Here is a 16,559-nt window from a genome sequence, read left to right as displayed (position 1 = left end):
AAGGTTACCCATGCCCTCTTATGGACCAGACTCCTTTATCATACCAACCATTACACCATACACTACTTATCAGGCATCACACATCCATCTGGATTTCAGGGAGAACTAAGAGAATTACAAGGTTACACACACACACACACACACAATAGTGCATTGTGACACATTTTCTCAACCTTTACAAACACAAACAGTGACAAAAGCAAATCTCTACCTAGAATAATGACCTTTCTGATGTCAAAATTAAAACCACCCTGAAGTGTTGGTTTACCTTATTATTATATTAATTGCATCTAAGATAAAGGAAAACCTTGAGTGGTTAAAACATGAAGAGTCACATTCAGAATTCAACTGTACTATTTGAAATTTTCTCCCAGATCCATAAATCAAATCTTTATATTTCAATCTTTATATCAATCTTCAATTTTTAATATATTTTCAAAACCCAAAGGAAGGAATAAACATGCTAGATAATACTCTTGCTCAAATAAGCTCTTTGGCTAGATAACATCATTTTTAGTCACTGTTGGAGTAGTAAAAGAGTGCCAGATGTAAAAGAAAAGTAGTTGCTCTGAAAAAGTAAAGCAATGAAAGGAAAGAATGTGAAGAAGTTAAGCTATGGAGATATGAAGCTAACTCTGTGCAAGCAGTGGAATATTTTTCTCTAGCAATTCTGTCAAAACAGAACTAGATTTATGAAGATTAAAATCTTACAGTTTTAAAGTTTTTTCTAAACTGCGTTTCTACTTCCTGAGATAAACGCCAGTCACTTTGTATGTTCCCAGCTATAGCTTCCCAGGCTACCTTTGAAAACAGTGCCCTTTGTAGACAGGGCAGGACTGAACCCTGTATCCTTTGTGGATCAAGAAAATAATCCCATCTATTTCTATAAGTTACAAATATGGCCATAATTCTAATTTTTTTCCATATTTGTTAGCCCTTATTGCACATGACATTTCACTTGGCATTACATTTTCGTTCACAGACTCTACCCAAAAATACGCAAAGGAATCCCAGACTTGTCAGGATGGAAAAAGAGATTCATACTGCACCAATTTTTTAATTCCTCCTTTTTCCAAGCTCAGTGTTTGAGATTATTTCATCATCATTTTTATTCATGTCTGGAACTAACACCCTTTTATTGTTGAATAATGGTTCCTCATCCAAACTGTTCTTACCTGCAGTACTGCATCCAGCTCTGGAGCCCTCAGCACAGGAAGAACATGGACCTGATGGATCGGGTCCAGAGGAGGGCCACGAAGATGATCAGAGTGCTGGAGTACCTCTCCTGTGAGGACAGGTTGAGAGAGTTGGGGTTGTTCAGCCTGGAGAAGAGAAGGCTCCATGGAGACCTTATTGCAGCCTTTCAGTACTTAAAGGGGACCTACAGAAAAGATGGGGACCAACTTTTTAACAGGGTCTGTTGCAATAGGACAAGAGATTTTAAACTAAAAGAAGGAAGATTTAGAGTAGATATAAGGAAGAAATTTTTTTACAATGCGTTGGCACAGGTTACCCAGAGAGGTGGTAGATGCCCCATCCCTGGGGACATTCAAGGTCAGGTTGGACGGGGCTCTGAGCAACCTGATCTAGTTGAAAATGTTCCTGCACATTGCAGGAGGGTTGGACTATACCTTTAAAGGTTCCTTCCAACCCAAATTATTCTATGATTCTATGATTTTCCACTGAATTGTAAGAACATGCATGGGACTCTGTTTTTGTATTTTGGATTTGTGATGAAAACAGTGTTGATAACAGAGGGGTAGTTACTGCCGAGCAGTGCTTGCACAGCATCAAGGCCTTTTTTGCTTCTCACTGCCCCACCAGCAAGTAGACTGAAGTGCAAAAAAAGTTGGGAGAGGACACAGCTGGGACAGCTGACCCCAAAGGACCAAAGGGATATTCCATACCATATGACGTCATGCTCAGCAATCAAAGCTGGAGGAAGAAGAAGGAAGAAGGGGAGGATGTTCAGAGTTAAGGTGTTTGTCTTCCCAAGTAACTGTGAGGCATGATGAAGCCCTGCTTTCCTGGATCTCTGCCTGCTAACGGGAGGTAGTGAATGAATTCCTTATTTTGTTTTGCTTGTGCACGCAGCTTTTGCTTTACCTGTTAAACCATCTTTATCTCAAGCCATGAGTTTTCTCACTTTTACCCTTCTGATTCTCCTCCCTGTCCCAGTGAGGGAGAGTGAGTGAGCGGATGTGGGAGGCTTAGATGCCTATCAGGGTTAAACCATGACAGAGATACTTTCCATAGCTGAATTCAGCAGTTACTTATGGAGCCATCTCCAAAGCCACATTTTTCACAAGAACATACAGTCTTGCTCTACAGCTGATAAAACAGATGTTCTTCAGATCAAGTACTGTACAGGTATGTAGAAACACATCAAGCCGTGGAAAACTATTCTGATATTCATTACCAAAATCTGAGAAACAGAACACAAGAAACAACATTCATTTAAAATATTTTAGAATAACAATAGTAAAGAGATTTATTTCTCGCCAACGTTTTACCCAGCATAATGTTATTTCCTAAATATACTGTTTTCTTGGGAAAATTCTTTCTTACTTTCTCTGGTTTTGAATATTCTTTCTATTGCTCATGTATGAAAGATAATGTAGTTATGGTATAACCTCTGCCTTCTCTATGAGCTTCATTTCTTTCCTTTCTCAGTTCTTTACATTTTTCCTAATCTGTCTCTAAGTCTGGACATCATACTACATCTGGCATGTACTTCCATCTCTTCTTTCGGATACCACCTTTAAAAAGAGACTCCTCACTTTTCTGAAAGTGCTTAAAATGTTGATCCACCCCAGTAAATATGCTGTCTCCAGCCAGAAGTGTTTTTTATTAAAATGTTTACATTTAAATTAGAACCATCTTTTGGTTGCTATCTCTAAGTCCCAATCCTGTCTACCACATCATGGAATTAAGTTACGAAGAGTCTATGTATTTTCATCTTTTATACCGCTGAGTCACTCTAGTATGAAAATAAGACATGTCAATAAGCTTAAATTAAATTAATTCTATTCAAATAGATCTCTGCAGGGCTGGAAATGGATACACTTAGCAGGAAAAGTGGAAGTCCACAGGATAAATAACAGGGGAGTCGTCTGTCTTCAATCTGATTTTGAACCAAACAGGTAAAGAGGACATACAGCCTCTAGTAGCTCTTTCCCTCTTGTACAAATGAATCAATGACCCTGACAGCCTCATTCTACCAGGCACCCCAATGTCTCATACACTCAGCTCTGGTTTGCAAACTATCCAAGGGGAAGCTGAAAGCTACATCCACCTCCTGGACTTTGTTGGATCAAACCCAGCAAATTCAGCATCTTCAAGCAATTCCTGAAACATTAAGTCTATTTTGGAAAATGTTTGAAAGGGGTCCAAGAAAGCTTGGTGGATTAGTAAAGCAGTAAACACTTGCGTATTTAATTACATTTCTTGGTACAGAAACACAAGAGTGAACTTAAGGTGACTTATACCTTTAATCTATCTATATCTGAAGCTGCATACTAAAACCCTCTTCCTTGATACATGTTCATGCTAAACCTGTACAGAGGAAAACCAAAGAGCATAAACAGAAGAACAAAACTGAAAAAAAAAGCACATACACTTCTGCAAGCTACTCTGCGTGCTTGACTCTAGTTTTAAACAAAGGCGTCAGTTCTCAATTTTTATAAATCAGTTCACCCATTCCTACTTGGGAGGTAACTGCTCAGAGTTCTCACATGGTTGCTGTCCTAGAGGAATCTAATTTCTCAGTTTCAACATGCCCAAGGCATCTGCTTTCCTTCCCGACAAGACACAATCTTTCTGTCACTGACATCAGAGGAATTATCAGTACATTTGACAACAGTGATGTTCAGGACTGAATATAGCTATCATATCAGCAAAAATAACATGGCAGCTTACTAGAGAAGTTGTGAAAAGAAGGACGTGGATATTTTCATTTATGTAAAAAAAAAAAAGTATAATTAAAAATCAATATTATTTTAATTTGACTAATAGCATTTTAAGAAGTGGCTTTTTAAGACAAAAAAAAAGGCCTCTTAGTGACAGCAAACTGCCTGGGGATACCAAGATGACACTGAAGAAATTATTGCTTGGCAGTGTTTTACATCAATTACAGACAAACTAGTAAATAATTTGAAACTGTTGCTCAGAGAAAAGTTGATCTTCACAGCAAGAAATGACATTTGGAAATTTATTTTTTTTTCTATTCAGGGAAAACTTTCAGATACTTCTGTACTTGGCTTCTTTCTAATGATATTTCACTCTTTGAAGACTGTGCTGCAAGCTTCAACAAGCCTTAGGAACCAGACTGTAAAACATTTTAAGCTATGTAAAAAGTGACATAATCAAACTCAAGCATTAGCAAATATCTGCACATAAGGGTTTTGGTGTTCGGGCTCTTGACTGTTTAGTAGAAACACAAATATCCTGTCAATACTACAGAACACAAACCGCATGTTTTATACCCATATATGTATTTTAATTAAAGAACTGGTTAGGAAGTAGAGGCCAGTTTGTGTTAAAGAATTTGTGTCTAAGTCCAAGTCTTAGCTCTGCGATAGACTTCCTGCTTACATTGGTGTAACACACCACTTAGGTTCTCCTTTTTGAGTGCATCTAATATACAATTAACACTATGGCTATGCTCGGCAGTGTAAGACCTGTATAGAAGGTCAGCACTATGCAGCCCAGCACAAGGAAAGTGTTAAGTCCATAGCTGAAAGAATGGCATCATACTTTGTTTGTCTCTAGAATCATTGAATTATGGTGCTGAAAGAATGAAAGATTAAATTCCCAATCTAATCATTCTCTCACAATTCTTTCATCAAAGATGGTGAGGATAATTTTTGACACAAACATTTAAAATCATGAACATGAATTAATATTTATACAAGTAAATAAAAATGACTGTTGGCCACTAGTTAATTGTCTTCTATGGCCATTGGAAGTATAAGCAGTTAGGATTTTATTGTTTGCAAATATGATGTTAAGGTTTCGTGTCTCCAATCAGTTGATATAATCTAATATAAAAGCATGTCAGAGGAATGGGGTAAACTTCCCGAGGATCCTTTCCATGCCTATGCTTTTCCTTGCTTTTTGTAGGTGTTTATCTGATAGAACTTACACACAGTTACAGAATTGAAGGTTGGAATGCCAAAGGTTTGACTGTAATGCCTTTATAATACCCTAAAATTTTAGACATCATGGCACAGAGACTGCAGAGATAGCTGTAGACTAAATGAATTCTAAAAGTGCCTGTGACATATTTTCTTCTTCTGTTTATTTTTGAATTTAAAAATACTTACTAGCGATAGCAGAATATGACTTATTTTGTTGGCTGGCCGAGGGAAAAACCCACTGTCCTCATAACATTCCTGCAAAAGAAATAAAAAAGTCTGTCAAAGGGATGAATGACCTATCACTCCTCACGAGGATTAAAGTTTTTAAACACTCTGATAAAAAGAAAGTGAGCACAAAGGAGTGAAATCAATCCAATTTTTACCTTTGGGCCACATGGAAATTCCCGAGTAACACACCTGCCATCTTTGAACACACAGACGGTTGAAAACTTGCCAGCGTGTACTTTTTTTTCCCGCATTCCTCCAAATTTCCACTTCCCCCAGCCACTCTTTCTCCCTGCCACACACACACAAAAGAATCAGAAATCCCATCTCATGCCTTCCTTCACTGAGCCAGAGAGTCCCCTGAATTTTTGATTCTCCTTAGATGTCGGTGTGACTCAGAAGTCTACCTGCTAGGAATAGTAAGGATGCTTTGATAGAATAACCAGCTTAAGACCCCAATAGTTTCATTTATTCAGATGACTAGCAATAGCAAAGAAGGAAATTACAAGTTACTAACATTAAGCTTACTGTATTCTACAAGTATTTCTGTTGAAGTCAACAGGAAGGTTGAAGGAATGAAATGTTCTCCAGTTCATCAAAGCAAGTCAAATATTGAAAACAGTTATTAACCCATCTGGTGTCATATTGACATGAATGTCGAGCTGGTTTCTGCATACAGTCCATTCTAGACCATTCAATACTTTGATTAACCCCCATGAGGGTTATGATAGAACACACACTAAACCAGTTCACACCTGTTTTTAAGCTAGAAGACAATTGTTTGGAGGGTACGTACAGAGGCAACTTAATAGGTTGCAACTAGTATTAATAAAAACTTAATTACTTAATAACCAGAATTAACAAAAAATCCTCTCCGATAAGGACAGTGTGTAACTGAAGTGTAAAGGTGAAGCAATAATCATGTGTTCATACATAGAAGACAAGGCGAGTGACAAGTTAGATGCAGCAGAAGGACAGGAGTTTGTGCTGGGTGTCAAATACTTTTGAGTCAAACAAACAGCACTTTCACAACAAAGAAAAGAGGTGGAAGGGAAGCAAATGCTACAGTGTATTAAGCTGTATTGAGAGTAATAAATCTGAAATCAAATGAGTTAATTACTGTGTTCTACTTGGTGCTTATTAAGCATCAGTTGGCATCCTACATTCCCTTTTAAAGCATCGCATTTGAAAAATGACATGCAAATTAGGGAGTTTAGAGAAAAACAAAAAATGATTAAACATTTAGAAAACAGGTCCCACAAGACACCATCTAGGAAAAAAAAATGGCTGAGGGGAGACGTGATAACTGATTAAATGTGCTAGGGGATGTAACAAAAGGGACAGTGAGCTATTATTCTTGCTTTGTCTTCATTGACTGTCAACTAGTAGGTTTACTGGGAAGCTACAGCAAAGAAAGTATACTTTAAACACAAAATCTTTGCAAGAAAAGTCTAGGCTTTAGAGAATGTCACAGAGGGAGGCTGTTTGATCACCTTCACTGGAGGTCTTCAAGGTTAAATGGATAACATCAGTCAGAAAAGTTTAGGGATAATGTACGGTCTTGCTACATTGTAGGGAATGAACTTGTTGGCTTCAGAAGTCGCTTGTGAGCCAAGTCTTTCATCTGCCTTTATATGGATGTGAATATGCAAACACACACCTAAATACTTCACAGCTATATATCGAGGAGGATACATGATGGATAATCCTTCTGTTATGACACACATGCACTATCCAATATCTCCTCGTAAGTGAAGACATAATAAATGTCATAACAGGGACTGGTCGTTTATTATACAGAATGGATTTCCTCCTTCCACTGTTCTGCAGGCTGAAATGCTTTTTACTTGACAGCTGTGCAGTGCTGAAACTGCTTAAATGGTGAAGAGTGGAGAAATACAATAGACTCTTTAACTACCACTAACTTTCAATCTCTACTACCAAATGGCATACCTAGACATGGGCCCTGAACTAGAATTTCTAATTTGAACAACCTTTGCAGATCTCAGTCTTTATTTTACAGACTGCGTCTGCATTAAAATTAATTGCAGAGCTGCACTTAAACACTGTTAACTTTTGGGGGAGAGTTGGGGCTAGCGCAGTGGTGGGTGAGGCTTCCAGCACAGGCTTGGCTGATGCATGGCTGAAAGGGTAGGAATGCCACAGCCACCTCCTGGGGGTCATCTATTGGTCATGGTCACGTAGCTTTTGCTGGTCAATGGGTCTCCTAGGTAGGCTTATTGACTGAGGTGGTCTCTGGAGCCCAGGTATCTGGGGTATGTGGCTGGGGGTTGTCTGTGTAGGTCACCAGCATCTCATGAGCTTCCCACCAATCTAGCCTCCATGCCCCTATACCATACTGTTAGACCTTCAGGGGGGAGGGGAGAAAGGTCCTCCTGCCACACAGTGCCAGTTCTGTTTAACACCTTTATCAATGATCTAGATGAGGGGATTGAGTGTACCCTCAGTAAGTTCACAGATGACACTAAGATTCATGGGAATGTTGATCTGCTTGAGGGTAGGAAGGCTCTGCAGAGGGATCTGGACCAGATGGATTGATGGGCTGAGGCCAACTGTATAAGATTCAGCAAGGCCAAGTGCCAGGTCCTGCAACTTGGATCACAGCAACCCCATGCAGCACTACAGGCTTGGGAAAGAGGGACTAGAAAGCTGCCCAACAGAAAAGGACCTGGGGGTATTGGTCAACAGCTGGCTGAATATGAGCTGGGAGTGTGCCCAGGTGGCCAAGAAGGCTATAGCATCCTGGCTTGTATAGAAATAGTGGTGAGCAGGACTCAGGTGGCTCAGGGGAGACCTTATTACTCTCTACAACTACCTGAAAAGAGGTTGTAGTGAGGTGAGCGTCAGTCTCTTCTCCCAAGTAACAAGAAATAGGACAAGAGGAAATGGCCTCAAGTTGCTCCAGGGAAGGTTTAGCCTGTATATTAGGAAAAATTTCTTCACTGAAAGGATTGTCAAGCATTGGAACAGGCTGCCCAAGGAAGTTGTCGAGTCATCCTCCCTGGAGGTATTTAAAAGACATGTAGATGTGGCACTTAGGGACATGGTTTAGTGGTGGACTTTGTAGTGTTAGGTTTATGGATAGACTCTATGATCTTAAGGGTCTTTTCCAACCTAAATGTTTCTATGATTCCTGTTGATCAGACAAACAAAATTTGGTTGGCTTTAGCTATTTATACTACTTGCTAAGTAGGTATTACAAAAAGGACCGTCTTGAACAGTAAACAGAGTTGAAAAACTGAGAATCAGAGAAGTGACATTTTTATTAACGAAAATGAACTGGGTAGAAGAAATGGACAGGAAATAGAACCAACAACATTTTTAAGCGTTTCCCTGTTCTTTACCCAGTATTTGCTTTTGAAGATGTGGCTTTTTTTCAATTTCATAAGAATCTCAGATTCAGAAGAAGAGGGAAAAAAAATTGTTAATCTAGAAGTACTAGATGTCTAAATCGAGATACTCGGTTTTCTTTTGTTGTTTTGATACCAACAAACTGTCTCTTTCTTTCTCTAGTGCTGAAGACTGCATATGGTTTCTGGTCTGAATAATTTCATCACCTTCATCCTATAGTCACTATGGCAAATCTGATTAAGTATTTCCTCATTTTACATAGGACAGTACAACAGAAGGTTATTCTCTTTGTAAATATAGAGAGATGTGAACAGCTATAACATATATTGCAAATATTGCCTTCAGAAATTTTGATTTTATTGGTAACTCTCAGTACTGCTTCTTGTGTGAAACACCAGAAGTCCCTTCTAATTAAATAAGCACTATCATTTGATAAAGTTCCTAACATAAAACTGCCAATTAGTAAAACATTGTAAAAGAGCTAGAGAAGTTATTCTAATGTGCGATACTTGCTGATGTCATCTGACTAAGAAGGGAACGGAAGCAAGTTATAAGTAAATTCCCCTCTCAAAACTGAAATCATGTTAGAAGCTCTCCTGTTGCCAGAAGACCCCAAGATGTCTCTAGAAGGGCTTCAATCCCTTTGATCCATGCATTGTAAAGACTAGTGCATGGGCCAGAAACTGTAGAAGTGAAATAGTGTGCTGATCCAATAGATGAATTAATAAAATTGTGGAGTTGTGGAGTCCCCTTCTTTGGAGATTTTCAAGACCCGCCTGGATGCAGTCCTGAGTAACATGCTCTGGGCAATCCTGCTTCAGCAGGGGAGTTGGACTAGATGATCTCTATGGTCCCTTCCAACTCTAAAAATTCAGTGAAACTCAGTGAAATTCAGTGAAATTCAGTGAAAATGGTTGGTTTTTTTTTTCAGTTTACTCATTTTTAAACAAACTGCTTAATTCTTAGATTTCCCCCTTTTAAAATCATTCAGTATGAATCCTAAAATTTGTTTTCTTTTTTTTTGCTGTCTGCAGTGACGTTGAGTGCACTAAGCTCTGCTAACTCTGACTCTCCCTAGATATCAAGGGCAGCCTCTGTAACTGGTCTTACCTACAAGAAAAATCCCCCTCTACCCCGTTCCTGTCATCAACAACCCTCCTGGTACCTCACCTTCATGTACGAAAGTAACAAACAGATCCCTGTAGGGCTGTCAGTGCTGCTTCACCAGCTGAAAGACAGACCATTCTGCCTAGTGATGCAGTCAGTTTCCTTCCCCTCTTTCCTTCTGGATATTGTGTCACCTTGGGGTACAGCCAGGCCCTCCATCAGTCCATGGGAAGGGCTCCAAATCCATTGGTATGAAACAGCAGTCTGACAGGACTTGCTGTAGCCACAGTTGCTTTTGACTCCCGATCACGTGGTAAAATTTTTTATAGTGCAGAGGTTTAGAAAATGTTCTGCTCATAAACAGATTTAATGCTCATAGAAAAAAAAAAAAACAACCCACCCTTCTTCTATGTCCCTGTCACTACTGAGAAAGATGCCTTTAAATTTTCCCTTCCCCTGCAGATATCTTTACATGGATTTGGAGATAATAAAGGTGTAGCCTTTAAATGAAGTGTGCAAAGTCTAAATACATTGTTGAGAATTAAGTCACAGTAAATTAATCACTGATTATACAAATGAAGATAAAAAGTGGAGCTCGCGCGTGGCATTCACAATGCGGTGTACACAGTACAGGGCAGGGACTGCCTCTTGCCATGGCAACCCCATCTGAGGATTTCTCCTCAGCCTCCTACATGAAAGAGCTGCACCGCTGCTGTGGTGCATCGCGTCAGTGATCTGAGGAAAGGGACGGCCCCCACCCCAGCTGGAGAGGAAACCAAAACTGGGAACTGCAAGAAGGAAAATTATACTTCCCCCCGAAACAAGAAAACTGTCCACATTTACATGCCTCGCCCAACGTAACACCATAAACTTCCTGTGGAGCTTGGAAGGAGCTTCTTGTTTTTCACATAATCCTTTCAGAGAGCTGCAAGAAGTGATCTACGGTGATGAGATGATACAGAATGTTAGCTCTAGATCTGTCACAAGCTTTACTTAAAGTAATGTATTTCTCAATGCTAAAAAGTAATGAAATGCTTAACAATTTGTTCTAGTACATTGTGGTATACTGACTACTGGCAATGAATATGTTATGAAAAAAGATTAAAAAGATGTAATTGAATAAAAAGCAGGCCTAACTATATATATATATATGGTTTTAGATATATAAAACATATGTACTAAATATATATAAGTATATAAATGTGTGCATATGTTTAATGTGTGTATATATAGTGTGTGTAAAGTGTGTATATGCATTTAATGTATAAATATATATATAGGCAGCTTACACTTAAACTTTGAAAACAGCAAATGACCATGCAGAAAGGCAAACATATTGAACTCACATGAGACTTACATTTCCAAGGATACTAATTCTGTCGATGCCATGTGTTATGACTACATTAAAACCCATGTTATTCTCATTCTTTCTAACTGGGCTACCATTAAACACGTAGAAAGGGAGACAGTTTATTGCAGAATTCAAAACTGAGGCAAATAAGCCTTTATTCTCTAGTTGCATTAGATAAGTTAAAACATTGTATTCCAACTTCAAAATCCATGAGTAATTCCATTGTACCTACAGAGAAACAAAAATTTAGTGACACTGGATTAGTTGGAAAAGAGGAAAGACTACCTATTGTGATGGTTATGGAGTCCTGCCGCATGCAATGGAATATCTATCTCCTGAGATGTCAAGGGGAGTTTTTAGGGCAATAAAGTAATAAAGACCCTGAGTGAGAAAATGGTGGTGCTACCCTGGAGATTAAACCATCCATGTGCTTAGTGTTTTGCCTAACTGAGATCAGAGAACAAAAATTACTTACTATCACATATCCCAAGACAGTTACAGTTTCTTTAATATTAAAAAAAGAACACAAGAGATGCACTATTACAAAAGTGCAGATGAATTTTGCATAAAATTCTCAGGGGTATTTTTTTATTTAAAATCAGAGCCCCAAATTCATTTGGCTGTACACCAGCTGCAGCTGATAATTATGTTTCTGTTTGCTTCAGAAGGGTACAATCACACTGACTATGGTCAGTTAAAAAAAAAAAAAAAAGATCAAGACTGAGACCTTACATATATGTTAAAGGGCCAGCTTGTTTTCCATAAATAGACCAATATATGTGGCTTGCAAAGAAAAGGTGAGAAGTTTTTGTCATGATCGTGAACACTTACTGTTCTGAGTGTATTTTCTGAGACTTTAATTTCCACCACATTCCAGCAGATATCACATCTCCAGAATTCTTCCTAGTCTAGTGATAAGCCCATTCCTGTGTAGACCAGGCAAAGACAATGCAGTCATGTTTCTTGGTTTCTCTAGAAAGTATCATCTCTTCTTGAAAATGAAGGTTCCTTTAGTTGCTTCCTAAACAACATGGATTCTTTCCATTTACCGTGGAACAGCCTTTACAAAATTAAATCTCATTTTTTTTAAATTAGCAAAACATACTAATGCAAGGCATGACAAGCACACACAAGCCTGATTGCTACTTCATCTCTCCAGCATGGTGTGAAATTTAAGAACAGAGTTCCTGCAAGAGATAGCCATTTTAAAAAAGAATGCAGACCAAAGAGAAATTCTTTCAGCACTATTCAGAGCAAAAGAATTATATTAGGTTTCCTTTCCTCACTCCAGCTTATTCCAATGCACTATATTTATAACAGAACAAAAGACCGGCAGTGAGGAGTCTGGAACTGTGTGTATATGTACATGATGACTGGATTGTGGACCATTTCTTTCAGTAAACAGAGCCATTTGGAAGAGAAATCAACAACAACAACAAAAAGCAATTCTAAAAATAAGCCAAATACAAGGTAATCTATATCCTCATCTGCTTCACTGTTTGGTAAATAATCTGATATAACTGGAAAATAAATGCATCAAGAAGTGTTTGTTTATGTTGCTACGGCTAGTAATCTCCTACTTCAGGATGTAAGCTTTTTTCCTCCTGTCTATTAGTGTCTGAATTAATTCTTTCATTGTACAGCTCCATTTCATCTTTGATTGACTGCTCTGGTTACATCAGTGTCTCACATGGTAGGCTTAATGGATGTATTTTCCATGTAAAAATAGCTAACCGGTGTTATGTGTCTGTGTTTTTTGCCAGCTAACCAAAGATGAGGCCAAATAGTTAAAAATGTTCTTTTAGCACTATGTATTATGTATTTTTCTAGCACTATTACTGTTTTATTATCCACTAACAATAAATAAAATTGGGTTGTATAAGAGCTGGTGTTTTAAAGGCTGTGTGACGAAACTCTCTTCTTTCCAGTTAGCTCATTTCTTTAATTTTACAACTTTGAAGGTAGTTACTTCATTCTCAATGAAAGATAAATAACACTTCGAGCTAGGTAACACTCGACAAAACTGAGTCCAGCTGATTTGAAAAGTCAAAAGAAGTGGAAAACAGTTCATAAAGAGTAATTTGCTCACTTAAGAACACATTAAATTAAAATACAGATACAAGAGCACACAAATGCCTCTGCCTGTATTGCTCCCTTTTGGCCAAGCTTTCTTCTTTGAGTACTGTCGAGCTAATCAGTGTTTGAATGATGACATTACTACTCAATATTTTCAGTTAGCCAACTCTTTTTGGAGTTAATAAATGTATGAAATAATGATTCCATTGGCAAAAGTAATGAAAGCAAGCAGTATGTGCTAACTGACAGAAAAACCTATTATACAAGAAAAGGGATACCTGACCTTTCCGCCTTGCAGTGTTTTCTTATTAAGAAATGCTGAGGTTCAAATGCAGGATACTTCACTTCGACAGGAATAATCAGCTGCAAATACTGCATTTGTAACAACTGTCTGGGTAGAAGTCCTGAAAAAGACTCTTGGCCTTAGGGTCAATTACAAGCTGAATATGAGTCTACAATGTCATCCCAAGCAATCACACCAAGGATACACATATGAGAAGATAGGCAGCAAGATTTCACATGAAGCAATCTTATTGCTTTAGCTTGTATAATAAAACCTCTACTAAAATTTCACCTCCAATATTGGAGGCTTCAAGAAAGATGCTGAGCAACTGGACTCCAATGGAGAGCAATCAGAACGACTAGAGGTCCTGAGAAGATGGTCCACAAAGGCAAATGGAAGAAACAAGGGCTGGATAGCCTAGAAGAAGGCTGGGAAAGAGGAAGGAAGAAGAAAAATCTCTTCTTTACAGCAATAAATATTCATTTATTAAGAATAAGATTCTACTGGTAAGGCTAAATAATCACTGTGGTAGATTTGCTAGAGAGATTGTAGCATCTATAACAATAAATTGGGCAAACATTTATCTTGGACACGGAAAAGGCAGATTATTTCATCACCTGGAGAGGTAAGCTAGGTGACTTCCTGGCATTCAGATCAATTTTTTTCTGTCATGAATAAGACACCATTTCAAGCAGGAAGGGGAAAACTGAATCCTTGCGAATGTCAATTGTTGATGGATAAATAACACCACCAGGTACTTGCATACCTCTTTAATTAAAGAATGTCACAGCTTTTTACAAATATTAATAAAAAGAACATCACAATGTTATGTGGTAGATAAAAATCCACCCGTTGCACAGATGAATGAACTTAATGCAAAGTGATTACATGATGTTTCTCTAGGGACCCTTTTCCTCATTTTCATTTGTGTTTGTCCTTCTCATCCATCAACTCAAGATTTATTTTGTTGATTTTATTTAAATGGAAAGCCCTATTAATGTATATGTTGCATAAATACATATGACTCTAAGTATGCTGTATACAGTACATATGGTTCCTATGTACAGTATCAGTGATTGGATCACACCCAGACTAAACAAAAGGTTCTTTAGCCAGTCTCTCCTAAGAGAAAAAAAGGCAGATGTTAATGAGATTTCTTGTGCATCCTCCAAACTTCTTTCCATAATCCATATAAGAGTTTAAATATTTATGAATGCATTAAGCTAAACAAATTTCCTCTGTATATTTTGATCTATCTTTCCAAATACTCTATTTGTCTCACTTAAATCGTAACTCTATGGTCTAAAGTTTGATTTACACTTAGAATTCTGAAGTTAGATACTAAGATAAACCTTTACTGGCATTTTCTATGGTTGTCACAATGGGCCTTCATGGCCCATAGGAGATTTCTGGCTGTGAAGTGTTTTTATTGACTTTATTTTAGCTAACATACTTTTTACTGAGCAAAAAATAGGACTGAACAAGATACCATTTTTAGCCCTAGATGGGTATGTTTCCTGAAAACCGGAAACTGTTAACTTTGAAACATCAACAAAAATCTTTCAACAGATATCTTCAAGGTATATAGTAGAGTTCAATGCATTACATCTTTTATCATTTCAGTGATGCTCAATTGGAAAGAGTTTACCTGTCACCTTTTTTCACTCTGAAATTTACAGCATTTGATATTCACTACTGTAGATTAAATCTCAGTTGTTCTCTTGCAGTAATAATAAAATCCTCTTAAAACTGCTTTCTTGTTATTAAAATGTCCATTGTTTACAAACACTCAGCATAACTACCTCTTACTATGGGTCCTGGATGGTAAAATAATTTTGTAACATTTTTATAAATGATCTATTTTATTAGAAAAATTCCCAGGAAGCAAAGGCTTAATCTAAACAGCGAAGAAATTCAGCATTTTACAGTAATACTGAGGGGGGAAAAAAAAAAAAAAAGAGTACTTTCCCACTACTAGAAGTTACATATCAAGAAAAATTGTACAATTATCTGCTTATTATTGTGATATGACTCTATGAAGGATTCCTAGTTCCAATTACATCTGTACAATGCCACCTTGGAAAAACAAATATCTGAACTCTGCTAACCTGTCACTTTAAACTGTTCACCTTCATAAGATCTGAAAGTAGATATCGGTCCCTAACCTCAGGTTTTCTAATGAACTGGATTTCACGAAACTTCTTCACTTTTTAATGAGGCATCTCAGAATTCTGCCAGGTTTTCCACTCTGTGCTATTTTCCTTGCTGCATTTGGAAGGCATGCCTTCCAAAACACAGCAGACTGTTGGAGGAGCAATTGCTTCTCACAGTGGCAAGGTGCAGCCCATCAGCACTATTTTCTTTCTCTGGGAGGCCTGGCTTCTAGGTCCAATTTCCCACTAAATACCGAGCTGGGAAACACTGCGGCTCAAGTGACAAAATCTTTCTTTTGCTGGAGCAGAGGGTCCTACATCAATGTCACGCTTCTCTGAATGCTGAGCTCAGAGTAGGCCAACCGCGGGACTCTTCTGGCATGGGATGGCCCACATAATGCTCAGGGAGCAGGACCAGCTGCCAGGCTCTGCAGTGAGATACTACCCCTTGGAAGGTTTCTGGCTCCAGCTCCTGCTGATCTCAGCAACTCCTTGGCACCTGAGCCCGACTCCTTTGGGGAGAGGACCACAGCTTCCCCTATTGCCTGCTGTAGGCAGTCGCAAGTGTGTGCTGTGGCAGGGGATGTGGGGATGGGGGTGAGATATTGCAGCTGACTAACACAGCAATCACGGAATCACGGAATCACAGAATTGTCAGAGTTGGAAGGGACCTCTAGAGATCATCTAGTCCAACTCCCCTGCTGAAGCAGGATTGCCCAGAGCACATCACTCGGGACTGCATCAAGGCGGGTCTTGAAAATCTCCAGAGAAGGGGACTCCACACCCTCCCTGGGCAGCCTGTTCCAGGGCTCTGTCACCCTCACCGGAAAGAAGTTTTTCCTCATATTTAAATG

Source organism: Numenius arquata, chromosome 2 (genome assembly GCF_964106895.1).
Source record: "Numenius arquata chromosome 2, bNumArq3.hap1.1, whole genome shotgun sequence".
NCBI lineage: Eukaryota > Metazoa > Chordata > Aves > Charadriiformes > Scolopacidae > Numenius > Numenius arquata.
This window is presented reverse-complemented; position numbering follows the sequence as displayed.